Consider the following 18,678-nt stretch of genomic DNA (forward strand, 5'->3'; position numbering starts at 1 on the left):
GATCCTCAGATCAAATTCATTTGAAATATTTGGGCACGTCATATTAATTCCTACATCCTCATGATCATAGCATTTCAATAGAACAATCACCATCAATTTTGAATTTGGAATGTTTCACACAATAGAGAAAGTATGGAAGTGCAACCTCGACCTGAAGATATTCTACCTCGGGAACAATCTAATACTTGAAAATAGCTCCTCTTTCTGACTACTCCATTGCTCGAGGTCAACAAGTTACTTTGGACTTAAGAGTGGAGGGTAAGTGTTGAAAGAATAGGCCATTTTTTGACTAGAATAGCTTGGTCATCAGACGAGAAGGTGACTCACCACTATTGCCCTGATGAAGGAAGAGCATGGAGATCAGAGAATCCCAAAATGACCTCAACTCAAGGAGAAAATTGATCTTGAATGCAATCGATATCGAGATCAGACACCAACCCACCATAGGATCGACCAACCAAAAGGATTGGTTACTTCGAATGAAGAGCTGAGGTTTGCATCCTTCTATGAGCATTGACGATATTGTTAGCAGCTTCTCACTTCCTCCACATGGAGACTCAGATCCATCCGGGCAAAATATGTTGTTGTATTGAAGAACTGGCTCGATCAATAGTACACAACTGATTGCCCTTGCAAAGTGACAATGACTAATCAACTCGGTGAATAACCAAGCCAATTGCCTAGCTGAAGATCTCAGAGTCATTTCTCCTAATCATATGCATATAGACTTAACTACTGCATATAATTCTTGTGGATAATATACACAACCCTTGCTTGCACCCGACGTGCGTAATGGACGCCCCACTATCTTTAACAGATACAAATTTTTCAGAATCATCAACAAACTTAGTAGTAATGGGTTGCTACTCTCCCTTTCGTAAAGAGGGGTGAAGGGGACCTTCAAGTAAGTAACCTTCTCCATAAAATAGAAATTAGAACTCTACCATTTTCTCTACTCTTTATTTCACTGCTTGCTAAAATTTCAATTGGCTTAAGCATTGAAAGGTCCCTCATTGAAAAATTTCTAATGAGTAAACCTTTTTACAGATGTCTTTGAAGAAGGAGCATCTTCACTTCAGTAAAAGATATCTCTATGTCAGTAGGTGACTGACCTCCACCTTGATAAGAGACTAAGGCTAGCCATAGATCAAAGACTTTCGGCAATAGTTGCCAAGAATCCTTGGAAGGATTTGAATTCATGATTTAAATTAGATTTTTCTCTTTTGTGTGCACCAAAGCTGATGGGTAAACGGTCCGTGCATAACGTTGGGGCTATGTAGATTATGTTGCCCATTGATTTGAAGTATGGAATCAAACAACCGAAGGTGAAACTTGATTTGCTGAATTATGCTGTTAAAGCCACCCTTTTCTGGACCATGCCAATAAATTCGATCTAGCACAATTCAAGCACTAGGATAAAAATTAAATTTTGGAATTGCTTTGTAATATACATAATATACAAAATAAATAGTTGTGTGCTATATTGAATAAAAGACAGCAATAATATTCTCAAAAAAAAAAAATGATAGCAACAATGCTGATGAGGTCAGTCATCGAGAACGGGTGCTCCACCGGGATCCCATGGGCAGCTGCCTTTCCGACTCAAACCCCTTTATATTAACCGAGCAGGAGATAAAGATGGCATACCAGAAACATTTGATCTTCGACAATAATCGTTGTGTCGTTGTCCGATGTTATTTCTGTCTTTACTGGAACCATCTTGTTTGTCAAAGCGAGTGTCCGCATTGTTATCACTGTCCCGCTGTCATTATGCCGCCGGCTCTTTGATCTTTCTTCCATGTCTTTATTACACAAATAAAACCAATCTCTCTGTCCATTCCAAATGGCACAACGATGGAGATCAAAGCCAGCGGTGAATTTCGAAGGCTTTCATGAATATTAGAGGATCAAACCCCTCCAACTTTTTAACCTTCTTTTCGTTTTTAAATCCGATAAATATTGACCGACTAGGTATCATTTCCTATTGGATATCTCTGAATTCCATATTCGAAATTGCGGGCTTGCTTTGCAAACGCTCCAATCCACCAGGCTGTCTGATTTGACTTTCAACTGTGCAAGGCAATCTCGAACAGATCGGACTCCGCGTCGACATCTATCGCAACGCCGCCACCATCGTTGCGGCCATTCTTGCCGCTGTTGCTCTGCTTGGCAGCGTCAAGCCAGTCGGAGTCTATCCTTCCCATGGAGAAGAGCTCTCGGCTATCCTCGTAGCAGACGTCCGTGGCTCCACAGTCGGCAGAAGCCGAGCGCATGAAGCAGGGATTGGGCGTCCGATGCGCGTTGGCCGGGGCGTACTTGAACTTGCTCTGCCCCAGGTTGACCAGAACCATCACGTCGACGCTTGCCGCCAGGATCGGGTAGAGCGGGTTCTGTACGGCTCGGAGTTGCAGTAGATCACGTGAATCAGCTGGGAGTCCACCGTGAAGAAGACCTTCTTCCTACCCGGGTCGAACCCGCAGCCGATCACCTTGTTCACCTCCGTCCACCCTGTTTTCTCCGACTCCAACCCCAGCTTCATCCCTGATATGACACACATGTATGCGTATACAGTTGAGATTGAACTGAATTCTTACATATAATATGCACATCTTTCTTTACGAGACAATTTAATTCATCCATAGCTGTTTTGTCCTAATCATTTAATTTTGAAGTATATATAGAGTTTGTACCCAGAAAAAAAAAGAACATATAGAGAGTAACAATACTATGATATGTTACCGTCGAGGTAGACGGAACCATTGGAGTGGAAGCCGATGGATCCCGAATAGGTCCCAGGTGATGATCTAGTTGGAGGAGGACCTCCTACGGTGAGACCCAAGGAGACGAGTGGGCCGCTGTCGCCTCTGCCTCGTGATTCCTCTTTGATGACGGTTCCTGGCTCTTGGATCCGACTATTGCCACGAGCAGCCTTCTCCGTTGCATGGATCACGGCATCCGACTGCCCTTCGATGGAATTCTCTTCGATCAGCTTCACCCGGTCGTCTTCCTCCTGCTGCTGCAGTTGCTGGTGCGGTTGGAGGTACAGGATGGTGATCTCGAAGTAGGCTTCCTGAGGGAAAGAGGAGCCTCCCAAGGGTGGGCCCGGCAAGGGGAGGGCCATCCTGACGCTCCACCAAACAGTGGGGTCGTTGTCGCCGCTCGGATTGAGCCGCACCGTCTGCATGAACTCCGACGATCCAAGGGGCACCTCCCACTCGGTCTCCGCCTGTGTTCCACCATCGCAGACGGCGCAGAGGCCCCACAGGGGGCTGGGGGTTAGCCGGGCGGAGGCCAAGGAAGGTCGGCTTGTCAACGCGAAACGCGACCATCCGTTCTCCACCGCCTCCGAGATGAGCCGCGGGTGGTCGTCCCACTTGAATGGCGGCTGCTGTCCAGCAACAACTGGATGATGGTCGTTATGGTGGTGGTGGTGGAGGTGCTGGAAGCGGAGGCTGGCTTTGCTACTGCTTCTAGATTTGTAGGAGAGATGAAGCTTGGCGAGCGCGGCCTGGAGGCTTTCATTTTTGGACTTGGTCCTGTTTCTAAGAATTGTGGGGTGGTCTTGGAGACGAGGTGCCGGCGCCGGCTCCGGCGGCACCAGAAGATGAGAACGGAGACGAGGAGGAGGATTATGGCAGCGGGGAGAACTAGGGCTAGAATTTTGATCCATGGTTCCATCTCTCTGTATCCCTCTATCTCTATGGAAAATTGATGTAGTGGAGATCACCATATCATGTCTTCTCTGCGCACAATAACTTAGCTTGGAGGGGGAGAATCGATACAATTGCCGTTCAGGTTTGGTAACTCGAGCAAGAAGGAAGGGAGCGCGAGTCTAATATGGCCGGCGCAGGCGGTAGACCAACGACCGGCTCAACAGAGGCTTTGTTGAATATATCAATAAATACGCGTTTAAAGTCGTGTGATTTGATTCAATGTTTGGCCATCTAGGATACGCGGGCCGTACGCTAACGAATTCATCTCTATGGCAGCATTAACTTACGGAAGGAAGAGAGAAGGACAAAAAAAAAAAAAAAAAAAACACAGCGATAAGGTTTGAAGGATTAATAAAAGCACTTCCATTTCGTGACACGTGCACTCACTTTTATCCAGCCCTGTATTTAACAAATTTAATCGTTACTCCGTGTCTGAGAGGGATTTTGTGCCGGCGACAGACTTTATTTTTCTCCCTGCATCGTTGAATTGCAGCAGGCGTGCCCTGTTTCACGCGTGGATATCGTCGCAACAACCAAGGTCAAACTGGAAAGCAATTAAGTTTCTTCCTTTCTTTTTTTTTTTTTTTTTTTTTTTTTTTGCATTCCTCCTCTTTTTGAGCGCAAATGTACAAACTTTATACAAAAATGTTCCGAACAAAGCCACCTAAATTTTGTTTTATAGTGTGATGAACTAAATTGCATTTTGAGAAAAAATCATATAAGTCAGCATCAGAGAAAAAAATAGGAGGCTTATTTTGGTGCCCATCTTAAAGTAGATACTCAAAAGTCAAAAATCTTTTCAAGTATCAAAGTTGTTAGTCTCATCAAAAAATTAAAAAAAAATATCACATGTGATATTTTTTTTTTATTTTTAAAATATATATTTTATCAATATATACTACATAATCAAATAATACACATCATGCAAATTAGTCATCTAATAAACTAATACATATATTTAAATAAATCAAAACATAGTTTCTAAAATATGATTTTACTAGCATATAGTATACGATCAAATGATCATACTGGGTGGGCAAGAAAGTTATTCTATTTCAAGTATGCTTTCTCTACATCACCTATTACGGTGTCTGGTCGCTACTCCTGTAGCAACTCAATACATATCCTCAAGCAAATTGATATACAGTTTTTAAAAGATCATATACACCAGTACAGACTATATGGTTGGATGACATAAATTTGTCAACTTTCTAATATATATTATAAGTTTTTTGATATACACACAGTAGTGATCCATTATACACCTCTAAATAAATTGATAAATAATTTTCAGAATATATTTTTTACTTGGAGGTGTATATGGGATTACTACTGAATATATATAAGAAAAGCTTATAATATATGTCAGGAAGTCGACGAGGATATATCATCCAATTATATAGTGTGTATTGGTGAATATGATATTTTAAAAATTATGTATCAATTTACTTCAAGGTATGTATTGAGTTGCTATATGACTAATTTTCTTAGTGTGTATATTACCTAACCCTATAATGTATACTGATGAACACTATATTCTAGAAACTATATATTGATTTTTCTAGATATGTCTATTAGCTTACTATAAAATATTAATTTGCTTGGTGTGTATTATTTGACCATTTAGTATATACTAGTAAAAAGAATGCTCTGAAAATAATACCATAAAAAAATAGGTTATTAGTGATAGCTAATTGCCATCTCTAATAACCCAATCTTCATCACTAATAATATTAGCAATAGACTCCCATCACTAAAATTCGTCAGAAATAAGATCGTCGCTAATTATCATTATTAGTGACAACAATAAGTCCATCGTTAATACGTATAATTAGCAACAATAAAGTCATCACTAATATTTTTTTATTTTAATTTTTTTAATTAAAATTTAAAAAATTATTGACGACGGTATTATCGATGCTAATGTCGTCGATAATAGTCTTTACCAATACAATTAGCATCATTGATACCGTCGCTAATAATTTTTTATTTTTTTAAAAAATTTATAATTAAATTTTTAAAAATCTATTTTAATTATAGTAACAATCAATTATATTTTCTAAATTTGTTATGAATAAAATAATAAGTATTTATCATAATTATAAATATTAAATTAATTATATTATATTAAAAATATAAATTATATAATTATATAAATTTATATTACTTTACAAGTATCAAAATTACATACATATAAAAAAAAAATCATATGAGATCATCCTCGTCGTCCTCATCCTCCTCCTACTCATATACATCATCTCAGTAGCTGGTAGATGAAGTTGGATGTCCCAGTATTCTATAATAAAAAAAATAAAATATTATTAATAAATTTCGATACAAAAGTGTGTATGTCGATATAGAAGCATACATTTCGATATACTATTTTAATTCTTGAACAGATTGTTCTTACACATTTTATTCGATGATACGGAGTTATAAACACTCCTGATCTATCGATTGGATGGTTAGATTGAATTTTTATCCCTTAGATCTTTTATCCGGACTCAAGTCTAAATATATGAAGTTTTTAAATATAAAAATTTAAAATAAATAAAAAAAATTATTAATAGACTTACCTACTGTGATGGCTGTGACAACGAGCCTAATTGATCGTACAGATGCAGATCTCGAGGAATCTCAATGATAGTATTATGAGCGGTGTCTCGAAAGCTCTGAGATCACTAGCTCCAAAGTCTCTGTACAATCTCCTCCATATGTGCATCACCTCATATCTATATTGTTGAGGCCTAAGAGGAGGATGTCGAAGAGTATTGAGTTGCTGGAGAGTTGAAGTTATGATTGAATCCTATGATCCGACTCCTACTCACTCCTCTGATGGCCCTGAGCCATCCCTCGAGGTCAAAGAGAGGCTGAGAGGATAGGTTCTCACTATGCCACGATACGAGATACTCTGTGTAATCTGCCTATACAGTTTAAAAATTTATTAGTCGATACACATCAGTACATATAAAAACTTAATAAATAATATTTTAAGTTGTTACCGCGATCTATCAAGATCTAGGATCTGAGTAATCACCAATCCTCCTAGATTGATATGTGGCTTTCCATATCTACAGCTGTCCTAGTACATGATCCAGTTACTGTGTCCATAGTAAATAAATAATAAAATTAAATTAATTAAAATATACATATGATCAGTTCAATATGAAATTAATTTAAGTATAAAATTTTTATCAATTTATTGCCACAAGATATGTGCCAACAAAGCCATTGGTGTACTTGATCGGATCTTACTGAATGATCTAATTCTGTAGTATCCTCAGCCACCTACTAGAGTACTCCTCAGTGCTCCACCGATCATAGAGGGCCTCCCATATGTCCGTTCTCATCTAGTGATATATGTAAAACTTTCAGTTTGATGATGACTCGAAATTAGAATGTTTTATGACAGACTGCCTAAGACTGTACAGCCCATCTCGGAGCCTATATATGGCCACCTCCTCGAAGGTCCGATGGCCAGCCTCCTTATCCTAAAGAGTCTCAAATTGGTAGTACTCCTGTAAGTAGAAGCAAGCATATATTAATAAATAAAATATAAATCTATCATAAATTTAAAAATTAAACATCTTTGACTTACCAGAAACATCTCTCGAGTTGCATCATGAGCCCTCGACGACCAATTGAAAAACTCATTCACTGGCCCTGGCATCAATCGTCAGATAATCCCAGTAATCACACGAGGCACCCTAGACTCTCTAAATGTGCTACAAATTTGATTTTGAAAAATAAATGTGAGACTCTAAAATGACTAAATTTTAAATATATTCAGTAAAGATATAGTACTTACGAACGTCTTTGAATATGGATGAGCTCTCTATCCTTTGATCAAGTCGGAAGTGTTGCGAGCCGGATAGGTCCTCTATCACTCTGCTAGCTTTGAGAGCTGGATGCTGCTCCATGTGATTGTGGGTTCACTGGTGACCTCACATCGTCTGAATCTGAGAGTATCAAGACATCATAAAGAATGTTATATTAGATAATAAAAGATAAAATAACATAAAAGAGAATATCTAAAGTATTAGAGTTTATTGTATGGTATGTGTGGCACAGAATCATATAAGTTGGCTGCATGAGAGCTCTCTCATCGACTGTGATGGCTCAGTTCTCTGAAAGATATGATCTATAATCTCTGAAAATAAAAATAAATAGGTTCACAAATTAATTATATAATTATGAGTTACAATGCAAGATTTAAAATAATGTAAGATAAGTATTTAAAATGATTCAAGACAATTATGGGTGACCCCTCCTTGAGTGCAGTTTGAAATTTTTTTCGAACTTTGGACTGAAACTAGGGCCAAAAATTCAATCACCAAGCTACTCCAACTGCCACTGGAGTAGATGAAGGGGCCAGAGCTAATCCAGCGGTAGTCCAATCTCGAACCTCCTATCGTCGAAGGCAATAGGGCTATTCTCGTCGGAGAGCTTCCTGAAATGGTGCCACCTTCTAAGAATAATATTAATTTAAATAATAATATTAATAATATTATTAAAATTAATAATAATAATAATAATATTTAAATTAATAATATTTAAATTAAAATATTATTAATTTATGATAATTGGATAAATCTAATTTTAAATATTTAAAAATTAAAAAGATGAGAATAGGGAGTGGTGATGGTGATGGAGCCATCGCTATCACCGTCATTAATACTCACAGTGCGACGATGACTCAGGTCTGACGGTGGGGCACTCCGACAGTTGGGTGTTTCGAAGAAGGGAGGTGGGGCCATGGGTCCAGTCTGACAAGAGGAGGGGTGGGGGGGAGAATGGAGAGACGGTGGGGGGTTTGATCCGGTAAGGAAAGGGATGGGGGGAGAAGGAAGAGGCCTCCGTGGGTCTGGTCTGACAAGGAGAGGGGTGGGGGGAGAAGGGGGCGGCGACCGGGGGTTCTATACGGTAAGGAGAGGGGTGGAGGAAGAATGGGGAGACGACGGGGAGTCCAATCTAGTAAGGGAGTGGCGGGGGGAGAAGGGGGAGGCAGCGAAGGGTCCGATCCGATAAGGAGAGGGATGGAGAAGGAAAAGGGAGGTTAGGTGATGGGACATCAACTCCAGGAGGTGGTTGGAAAGAAGGGGGGAGCTTGGGGATGCGGGTTCGGAGACACGGGCTCTAGGAAGAAGAGGGAAGGTCGGGTGATGGGATGCTGACTTCGGGATGCGACCGGTAGTGTGGGGAAGAAAGGGGCGGGGGCTCGAAAATCTTCAATCTGGTGCCGAAATATTGGATTCGAGGCAGAAACAATGGCACGAGGTTAGAGGGAGGAGGCTGGGGCTCCAGCGATGCAGTGGGGGAGAATGGCAATCAGAGAAAGGGAGCCGATGGGGGAGCAAGGGGAGAATTTTTGTGAGCCCATCGGAGACTCGGGGGGGTTGTTAGGGCTTAATTATTAGCGACGGTATTATTTCGTCGCTAATGTCATCGCTAAAAATAATTAATTATTAGCAATGACAAAGTCGTCGCTAATAACAAAATTACTATCACTAATAATTATTTAAACTTATTACGATGGAAAAATTTTTCATTGTAATAATTTATCAGTAAATGTCGTTATTAGCGATGGCTAGTTTACCATCGCTAATAGTCTATTTTCTTGTAGTATAAGAAAGAAAGAGAATACAATATCTTTTTATATTCACAGGACTAATAACTTTGTTAGTCAAAATATCTGACTTTTGAGCTTTTGCTTTATGATGAGCATTAGAGGAAATATGGAAAAAAGAAAATCTGCCCCATAGTTTCCTTTTTGGTGCTTATCCCATATGTTTTTATTCGAGAGATAGGGGAGAGAGAGGGATGCATCCTATAGAAATATTCAAGTTTAATATTAAATATTTGGTACATTATTCAAGACTTAACATAAAGTCTCCATTTTCCTAAGAGGAGTTCGACTGCATTTGGATGTTGTTTACACTATACCTTAATATTCAAGGATCACTATACATATAGCAACTTGAAGAAGAATTAGATAGCCTCCCAAAGCTTTGAGCCAAGACATATGTATTTGCCTGGAAGGCTAATAGAAGGCTTAGATCGAGGTGAATGAATTGGTTTACAAAGATATTCTTAAGTGCTAAAGAGTATATTATAGGCCAATTAAACAGAGAGCCTATGAGAGCATGTTGGGTAAATTAAGATGGATAAGATATAATTATCGATCTAATAGTTAATGCAGAGCAACTACGTCAATGAATATATGTAGTAAAAGGATGTTGGCATTAGTTATCAGAATCATTAAGAGTAGAGGTCAAATATAGATGGCAACCATAAGAGTGAATGGTTATTATCTTTAGCACGCATAAGCAAGTGGAACGATACTTTGTCAATGATCTTTCGACAATCCAACTTGTTAATGCATCTTATTTTACCTTAATTAGTTTACCTTACCAATATTTTTTTACTCTAAGAGTAGTGTTAACTTAAATTTCAACTATTGTAGCATAGGTTACACCCACATCCCTATCCAATTGTAGCTCATTCAAATGATGGTATGATGGTGATGAAAGTTCTTGAAGGTCAAACCATTTGGACTTATGCTACTCTTATTTCTCATATTCGATCACCCACTTTCTAGCGATCTATCACCAATGGCATATAATGCATTTATCCATCCATCGCTATTTGACTAGTCACCCTTTCCATTAGCCAAAATTTTTTTGGCATGCCTAGTGGGACAAGAAGGCAAATAAATGCTCACAAGTCAATAGTTATTCTAACATAGTGATGTAATATTGATCTCCAACATTGTCCTTAAGAAATTGCTATACAATCAAGCTCATTTAATGAAACAAAAGATCAATTAGTGGAGCTTGTTGGTACAATATAGAAGTTGTACATAAATAAAATGTTGAAAAATCTTTTAATTTAATATTATTATTTTCTAGATAATTTAACAAATATTTTTTTACCCACATAATAAATAAAATAAAATAAATTATAGAAATTATCTGGTTCCAAATCAATAAATAGAAAAAACACGAAAGAATAATAGATATTAATAACTTTTTGGATAATAGTTTCTCCTTTTTTGCATCATGATAAGTTATTTAACAGAAAAATTACAATAAAAAATAGGAAACATTTTTTTTCATTTGCTAAAATATTTTTTTACATCTAAGATAAAATATTTAATTTTCTTTTCAAACTTATTTTTTTAACAAATAAACAAAAAATATTTGTTGAAACATTTTTTTCATCAAACAAAATAATAGTTTTTGAATTTAAAATAATAATTAGCAAAAACATGTAGGTGGCTAGGTGTCCACACAAAAATAGAATTACATGACTAAAAATTTTTTTTCTCTATCCACATGTAGACAACATGTGTGGTTGTAGAAAACATATAAAAATAGGAGGATGAGATAATTGTTGCCTGCTGTATATTGCACTCATAGGCCTAACAATGATGCTCTCGATTTAACAAAAAATCCTAACCCAACTTGACTGCCCCTTCCTCATTAACAAACCTAATCCTAACTGTGCCCATTCTCCATTTCTCCTCAAATTTGCCTTGGCATGATGCTTTTTATATGGCCTCGATGCTTCCATTGTCCTCTCCCCTCTCTTTGCCGATGAACCATTATCCTCAACATATGGTTTGTCCCACTGAAAAAAGAAGCTTACCCTAATTGCACTTTGCTCTATGCTACTTGATTGTACTCTCATGAATTTCTTTTTAGATTCGGGCTAAAGGACTACTCTTGGATGACTCTTTTGCTTCCATCGACCCTATTCTCTCTCTTCTTAGGTAAGGCACTATGCTTGTGGGCCATCATACTCTTCTCTAGCGAGGCATTACTACCCGTCGTTGTCTTTAGGCATCACCCTTGTGGTGATTTGATAGCCCTCCTTGGGGTTCATACCATCTTCTCCAAGTAAGATTTTCTCCTATTTTCTTCTCTCCTCTCCCCTCCATCTCGAGACCTTCCCCTTCATCCTTGCCTCCTCTCATCTTCAACCCAAGCCATACCCTTCCACTGTCCTCCCATCTTTCCTCCTTATAGATGTCATACCTCGAACCTAACATCTGGTTCGATCACATAACATAGCCATATGAACCTAGGGCATTGTCCGAGAGATCATGCAAGGTCTTAAATTGAATAAAACTTCAAATATTTTTAAACTTTATAAAAAATAAAATATTTCAATTAAATAGTTTCATTAGGGCAAATAGTCAATTTGTTTCAAGTATAATTATTCCAATATCCCATGGTATTAAAAATTGAACTATCTAATAAACTAAAAAGTCTATCACTCAAACTTCATGCCCAACCCGACCAACACTATGTGCCCAGTAACTCTGAAAAGAAAGAGAATCGAGGAGGGTGAGCTTTATATCCCAATAAGAAACCCCATATACTTACACCAATATATAATATGATTCAAAAATAATAATTAAATAGTAACAAAAAAATCATAAACTATAAAATCTTATATTAAGTATCTAGTATCATTTAATATCAATATATTTAAAAATATACATCATATACCATTGAATATCTATCCTTTTTAAAAATTGATATGCCACATATATATCATTAAGTAAATTTTTTTTATTTAATTATGATTTTATATTTTATTATCCATATCTCATTAATATGATTTAGATCAATCCATAGTTGTCTTTAAGATTTTAGACTAATTATGGTCATGCTCTAGCTCATGACTAATATGACTAATATAAACTCAAGTACTACATTCCTACATGTGATGGGGCTTTCTTAGTGCTATGTTCTTATCTATGGCAGGTTATTCTCAGTATATATTTCTGTACATGATGGGCTATTCTCAATATTATATTTCTATCTATAATGAGGCTATTCATAATTTAATGTTGCTAGTCCAAAATTTTTTTTTAATCATCAATTTATTGAATTTCAATTATGTCAAAAAAATACTATATCATATTATATTCTTTTTAAAATTTTTACTAGTCAGTATCACAATCCAAACCATCTAAAAAATCATCAATATTTGATATAAACATATGATATAAAAAATATGAATAATCTTACTGACACTCACAAAAAAAATATTAGCCACAAGAAATCAAAACATACAGTGCATAAATAAATACATATATCAGTGTCCAAGAATCCTTACCCCTATTGATAATGAATTAATCTCCTAATATCAATCTATACTCTAGATTATGAACCATTTGCTAAGGAATCAACTTGAAGATTTCTTATCTGAAAGATTGTTCTCTTAAAGAACCAATCTCAATATTAAAAATAATAAAATATAAATTATTTAATTTAAACACTCTATGACTTGCTAGGGGTCTACTCCAAGTCCCCTTAGTCTTTTTTTTTTTTAATTCTCCTCAACCTAGTTAGTGACAGAGAGGAGCAAGAAAAATTAAAATAAAAAAGGAAAGAGAGTGAAGAGAGGTACTCTCTTCTTCTTCTTCTTCTTCTTTAAATAGGGCACTTGAACCCCTATTTTTTCTCCTCTCTTCATCTGGCTATGGCCATAGGACCAGATTGGCGGCCAATGGCAACACCCGACGTTGACTAAGATGTGACCCCACCAACGGCCACAATCGCTAGTGGTCGGCAAAATAGAGGAATAAGACTTGAAATAGGAAAGACCTTATTTTTGCCCAAATTTGATGGTTTGCCAACTCAGATCGGCGATAGCAAGTCTAAAAAAGAAAAACAAGCCTTAGATCCTATATCTAAATTTGGTGCGGTCAAATGAGGAATACCAGCGGTCCCTCCAATGGAATCCCAAGAAAAAGGCTCAAAACAACTTAGAATCATAGTAATTTTCCAAGAGATTTGGTGGTGAAAATCTGAGAAAGAGGGATCACTATTTATAGGCGTGTATTTTAGTCCAATTTTTAAAGGGCACAATCCTGATGTTCAACAGAAATCAGGAGAGAAGGAGACTCCCGATTGGAGTCCTCTCCCTCCCTCCTCTCATATGCCAAGCACATGTTTTCAAATAGAAGATGGGCCAATTATTTTGGGTTGGTCAAGGGATTAAGAGTTGGATTATTACAGTAGATGCCCTCATGGTAGGTAGGAAGTGGAAATATGCAATTAGCTACACCAATCTTTCACCATTTTTAAAGTCGTAGAGCAGGCGGCCGTTCACAAACAGATCATCTATATGTTTGCAAAAAAAAAAAAAAAGTATATGGTTAGTTGCACCATTCCCATAAATCTATTAAAGATGTGAAGCGTGCAGCCATCCACATATAGATGATCTATGCAGCTAGAAAAAAAGAAAAGCAACCACTATCTGCCATGTGTCCCACTAACAGGCATAACAAGAATTGCTCTCTTTTTTTTTAAAAAAAAAACTTAACCCTAATGGCCACTTTTCTCTCCATGATCCAAGAGGATCTTTAGACTTAATATGCGGACCACTTTGATTATTATAGATTGAGTTAAATAGAGTGTAGAAGCAAAATCTGCCACATATGGAAGTCGAATTATGTGCCAAACATCAGAAGGTCAGAACTTGATCATATAATGTCTGATTAAGATAATCTTTTTTTTTTTAATTGAGTATCTTTTCAAGATCTATAACTTTGGATCAGTCCCTTGAGAGGCTAAATCAAGCTAAAATTTTATTATCTGGGCCTCAAAATGGGTTGATCAAACTGAAATCATTTTTTCTAGAAAAGACCTTGGCTAGAGATTATTTTTCAATCTATAAAAAATTAGATAGAATGATAGGAGGTAAAATTGATGTAGTTAAGATCTTTTTTTATAATTTTTATATTAATTATTTTTTTGGAGATTTAGTTTTAGTCAAATTAGGAAGAAGAATCCGATCCGAATTACTCAAGGATGGACATCCTTTTAGAAACTAGGAAATTCTTCTAAAAACTAGAAAGAGGAATTCTACTCAAATTGTACAAGAGAGACCTCATTATTATGAATAGAGGCTATATATGTACCTTAATTTGTATGGAGAATAAAAAAAAATGAATAAATTATATGAACACCCAATCAACTTTAGTCCAATTTTATTTATATCTTTGGACTTTAAAAAGTATCAACTAATCCTTCAAATTTTTGAGATATTTCAAAATGATTGTACTATATATCTCCATTAATAGAATGATGTCATATGACCATTATATTATACTATTATTATATAAAAAAATTAAACAATCCTTATCCCCATCTCTTTCCTCCTTCCCCCTCCTCTCCTCCTCCTCGTTGTCCTCCTCCTCCAAGTCTGTCTGTGAGCTTTTTCCTCCATGACGGTTCCCTTTAACTTCACCCATTTCTCATTAGTGATCCCTCTTTTCTTTCTTCCTCACTCACTTCTCCTCTTTCTTCTCCTCCTTCTTCAAGCTCACCTATAAGCCTTCTTTCTCCATGGTGGCTCTCTCTACCTCTACCTTTTTATCACCAACAGATCATCTTTTCTCTCTTTTTCCTTCTTACTCACTTTTCCTTCTCATCCTTGTCTTACAAGCCCATCTATGAGTCCTCCCCCTCCACTCTACCCATTCCTCACTAGTGACCCTTCCTTCCCCCTTCTCTTTTTTTTCCTCATCTACTTCTCCTTCTCCACTTCTCCTCCTCCAAAGCCGCACGTAAGCCCTCTCTCTCTATGATGGCTTTTTGTACTTCCATCCCTTCCTCACTATTGACCTCTCTTATCCCTCCTCTCCTGCCTCCTCACCTATTTCTCCTTTTCATTGTCGTCCTCCTCCAATCCGTCCGTGAGCCCTCCACCTCTTCCTCTTCCTTACCAGCAACCCCTATTTTTCTCTTTTTATCACGCTCCGAACCCAACACCCGGGTCGGATATATGATGGCCGCACACTCTTTAGGGCAAGCCCTAAAGAATATATAAGATCTAAAATAATTCATTACAACCTCAACATCCATAATATCTAATTTCAATAATAATTAGTAAAATTTACATAATTACAAATTAATTTTTTTTAATTCTCTGATCATGTATCAATGATACTCTATTTATGCATCCGCTCACTTGTAAATCCATACTATAGCCAATTATGAGCATCCTGCAATTTTGAGAAGAAAAAAATGGAGGGATATGAGCTTTACAACTCAGCAAAAATTTTGTATATCATATCAATATAATAATATAATTTAAAAATAAAAATAAATAATAAAATATAAAATCTCATATTCAATATTCAGAATATGTAAACAATCATAAATTATCGATCTTGTCAAAAGAGATGCATCATTATATGTTAACGGGTGAAATAATTTTATTTAGCATTAGTTTTATGTCTTGTCCTCTATTTTTTTTCATAATCACATGATCTTTAATATTTTTTTTCCGACTCTGGACTAATTAAGATCATGTCTCAATCTCTATCTAATCAAAATATCTCGCTTAAGTCATAAAGACTGTCTCAGGCATAAACTCCTGACGAATTATTCCAAGAGATTATCTTGGTCTGACAAGAAAAATTGACAATCTCTTTAACAAAATCTTAAGGAAAAGGGGCTCAATAAAGAACTCAAATCGGCAATGATTTTTCAAGTAATTTGTGATGGAAAAATAAGGAAAAATGGATCCCTATTTATAGGCAAGAATCAAGATCGTTTTAGTTTGAGTTTTAGTAGGATTCTTCTGGATTTTTGGTGAAAAAGAATCGAGAGAGAGAGAGGAAGGCTCCCATTCAGAGTCCTCTTCCTCCCTCGCCCACTTCTCATATATTTCTTCTTTCTTTCTTTCTCTCTTTCCTTTTTTTTTACTGCATACTTTAAGATTTATGTGGGACAAGAAAAAAAATCTGAGTTCTTACATTCTTCTCTTCTTAAAATAATTTCATCCTCAAAATTAAGTTGTGTTGTTTGAGATACATATGTCAAAGTATACATTCTTCATGTCATTCTCAAACTTTTAATAATTCTTACATATTATTTATTTCTCATAATCTTGATATAATAAAATTATTTAAAATTTAAATTATTTCTTTTATATTAATTTCTAATTTTTTTGAAGAACAGTAATATTTTGATCTTGTATTAAAATACCACAGTTATTTATCCAATACATTTCACTCAAAATTCATAATTATCTCAGACTACCTATAATAGAAAATAAAGAAAGGCCGAACATCAGGCACTCTTCACAATATCAATTTTTTTCTTCTTTTAATCTTCCAATAAATTTAACAGGTGGACTTTCATCTTAAGAAAACCTCAACCTTTTATGTCAGTTCGAATAACAATGTTAAATTTAAAAAATGAGATCTGTGTCAAGACATTTTAGATTTGAACTAATACTATTAACAATAAACTTGCGATATCTAGGATTTTTTAGTACTATCTGTAATAAAATAACCTACCAACAAAAATTGTATGTCTATGATCAGATTAGATCAAAAATATCAATAGCATCCTTCCATTATCAATAAAATTTTTTTTATTTGCAACTAATGTATTCCATCATAATATCTTTTGAATCAAAGGATTAATATTTTTAATCAATTTAAACCACCATGCTTTTGCTGCATACTCTAATTTTAATTTACCAAATTATATAGATTTATTGAAAGATAAGAATATCTTTGTATATTAGATCAATAAAAGATAGATCTAACCTTCAACTTTTATATAAAACTTAGAGCAAAATTTTATATTTTTTTGTCTTTACTATTCCTTGGCATAGCACATCAAAATTAAATCTTCATCCATTTCTATATTTGAAATCATTACATAAGCTTCACCATTCCTCAAGAATCTAATATGTCTAGAATTAATTAGAGCTAACCTTTGATTTACCTTACAATTATTTATACAATCTCCAAATCAATCTTTCTTTGCAAAAGAATTAACTCCAACTTAAACAAACCAGAAGAACTCAAGTCAACATCTTTATAAGTACAATCAATTTGGTCATTTCTTGTAGACTCCCTTCATCACAATCTTTAACATCAATCAATAAATCTAAGACAAAATCTCATCCCTTATGTGTTAAGATTTATATAAGTCATTCAAAATTTAATAATAGCAAGATATCTTAGATCAGCTAAAAAATCTGAACTTTGACTTGAATAGTTAATACACTCCACTATCTTCAACAATCATAAAAAAAATTAAGGAATCTAATCTAAAAATAGTAATACGAGTTATTAAAAATTACTCTAACAAAATAAATTTTTTTATTCGATTAAATAATAATATCAAAACACCCTAAATCTTCTTAGAAAAATAAAATTTTGACTTGAAATTTAATACAACTTAAAAGATAAAAAAAATCATATCCAAATATGATATTTTGAATAACCAAAGATTTCACCAAGATGTGTATCTCATATTCTCATAATAAAATTTAAATATATTTTTCATCTAAATTCAAGTTTCATATATGATCCTCTTATAGGTTCATGCTCAAAAATATTTTTCTCTCATATGATACAATTTTTTCTTAGACCATATCCTAACTAATTTTTTTCTAATAAATCTAAAATTTATAATAATCAGATAATCAATATTAAAATCAAAAAAGTTATCATGATCTCCACCCATATGAATTTAGCATTCTAAAATTATCGAGTATACTCAATATAACATATCAATACCTCCCACTTCATTCTAGGATCAACACTTCTCATACTCAGGTCAACCCTACAAATTAGAATCTAAGATATAACTCATCAATTCTATTATAGATATTATATGCCACTTATGCATAAATTTCATTATAGTATCTATTGATTCAAAATTAAATATTAAATTATTTCTTTTATGTCTATCATATTCTTTATGATCATAATTTAAGTTCAAATATCACTAAAATCACAATCTCGAATAATCATAACTTTAAGCTCAAATACCACTTAAGTCATATTCTCTAGTGATCATAATCTAAACTCTAATGTTATTCTATTACATCCTTAGTGATCATAACCTTAAGCTCTGATATTATCTATCATACTCTATTAATCATAATCTCAAAATTTTGATATTGCTTATGTCACAATTCT

The 18,678-nt window shown here is 35.2% G+C and overlaps 1 non-coding gene across 1 annotated transcript; it reads right to left on the reverse strand.

The window, feature by feature from the left end:
* Positions 1 to 1,411: 1,411 nt before the first annotated feature.
* LOC105035338 (uncharacterized) lies at positions 1,412 to 3,859 on the reverse strand. Its single transcript, XR_012143504.1, has 2 exons — positions 2,740 to 3,859; positions 1,412 to 2,541 (listed from the first exon to the last, which is right to left on the reverse strand). It is a non-coding gene; the product is annotated as an uncharacterized protein (transcript).
* Positions 3,860 to 18,678: the final 14,819 nt, after the last annotated feature.

The sequence above is a fragment of the Elaeis guineensis genome, chromosome 8 (assembly GCF_000442705.2).
Source record: "Elaeis guineensis isolate ETL-2024a chromosome 8, EG11, whole genome shotgun sequence".
NCBI lineage: Eukaryota > Viridiplantae > Streptophyta > Magnoliopsida > Arecales > Arecaceae > Elaeis > Elaeis guineensis.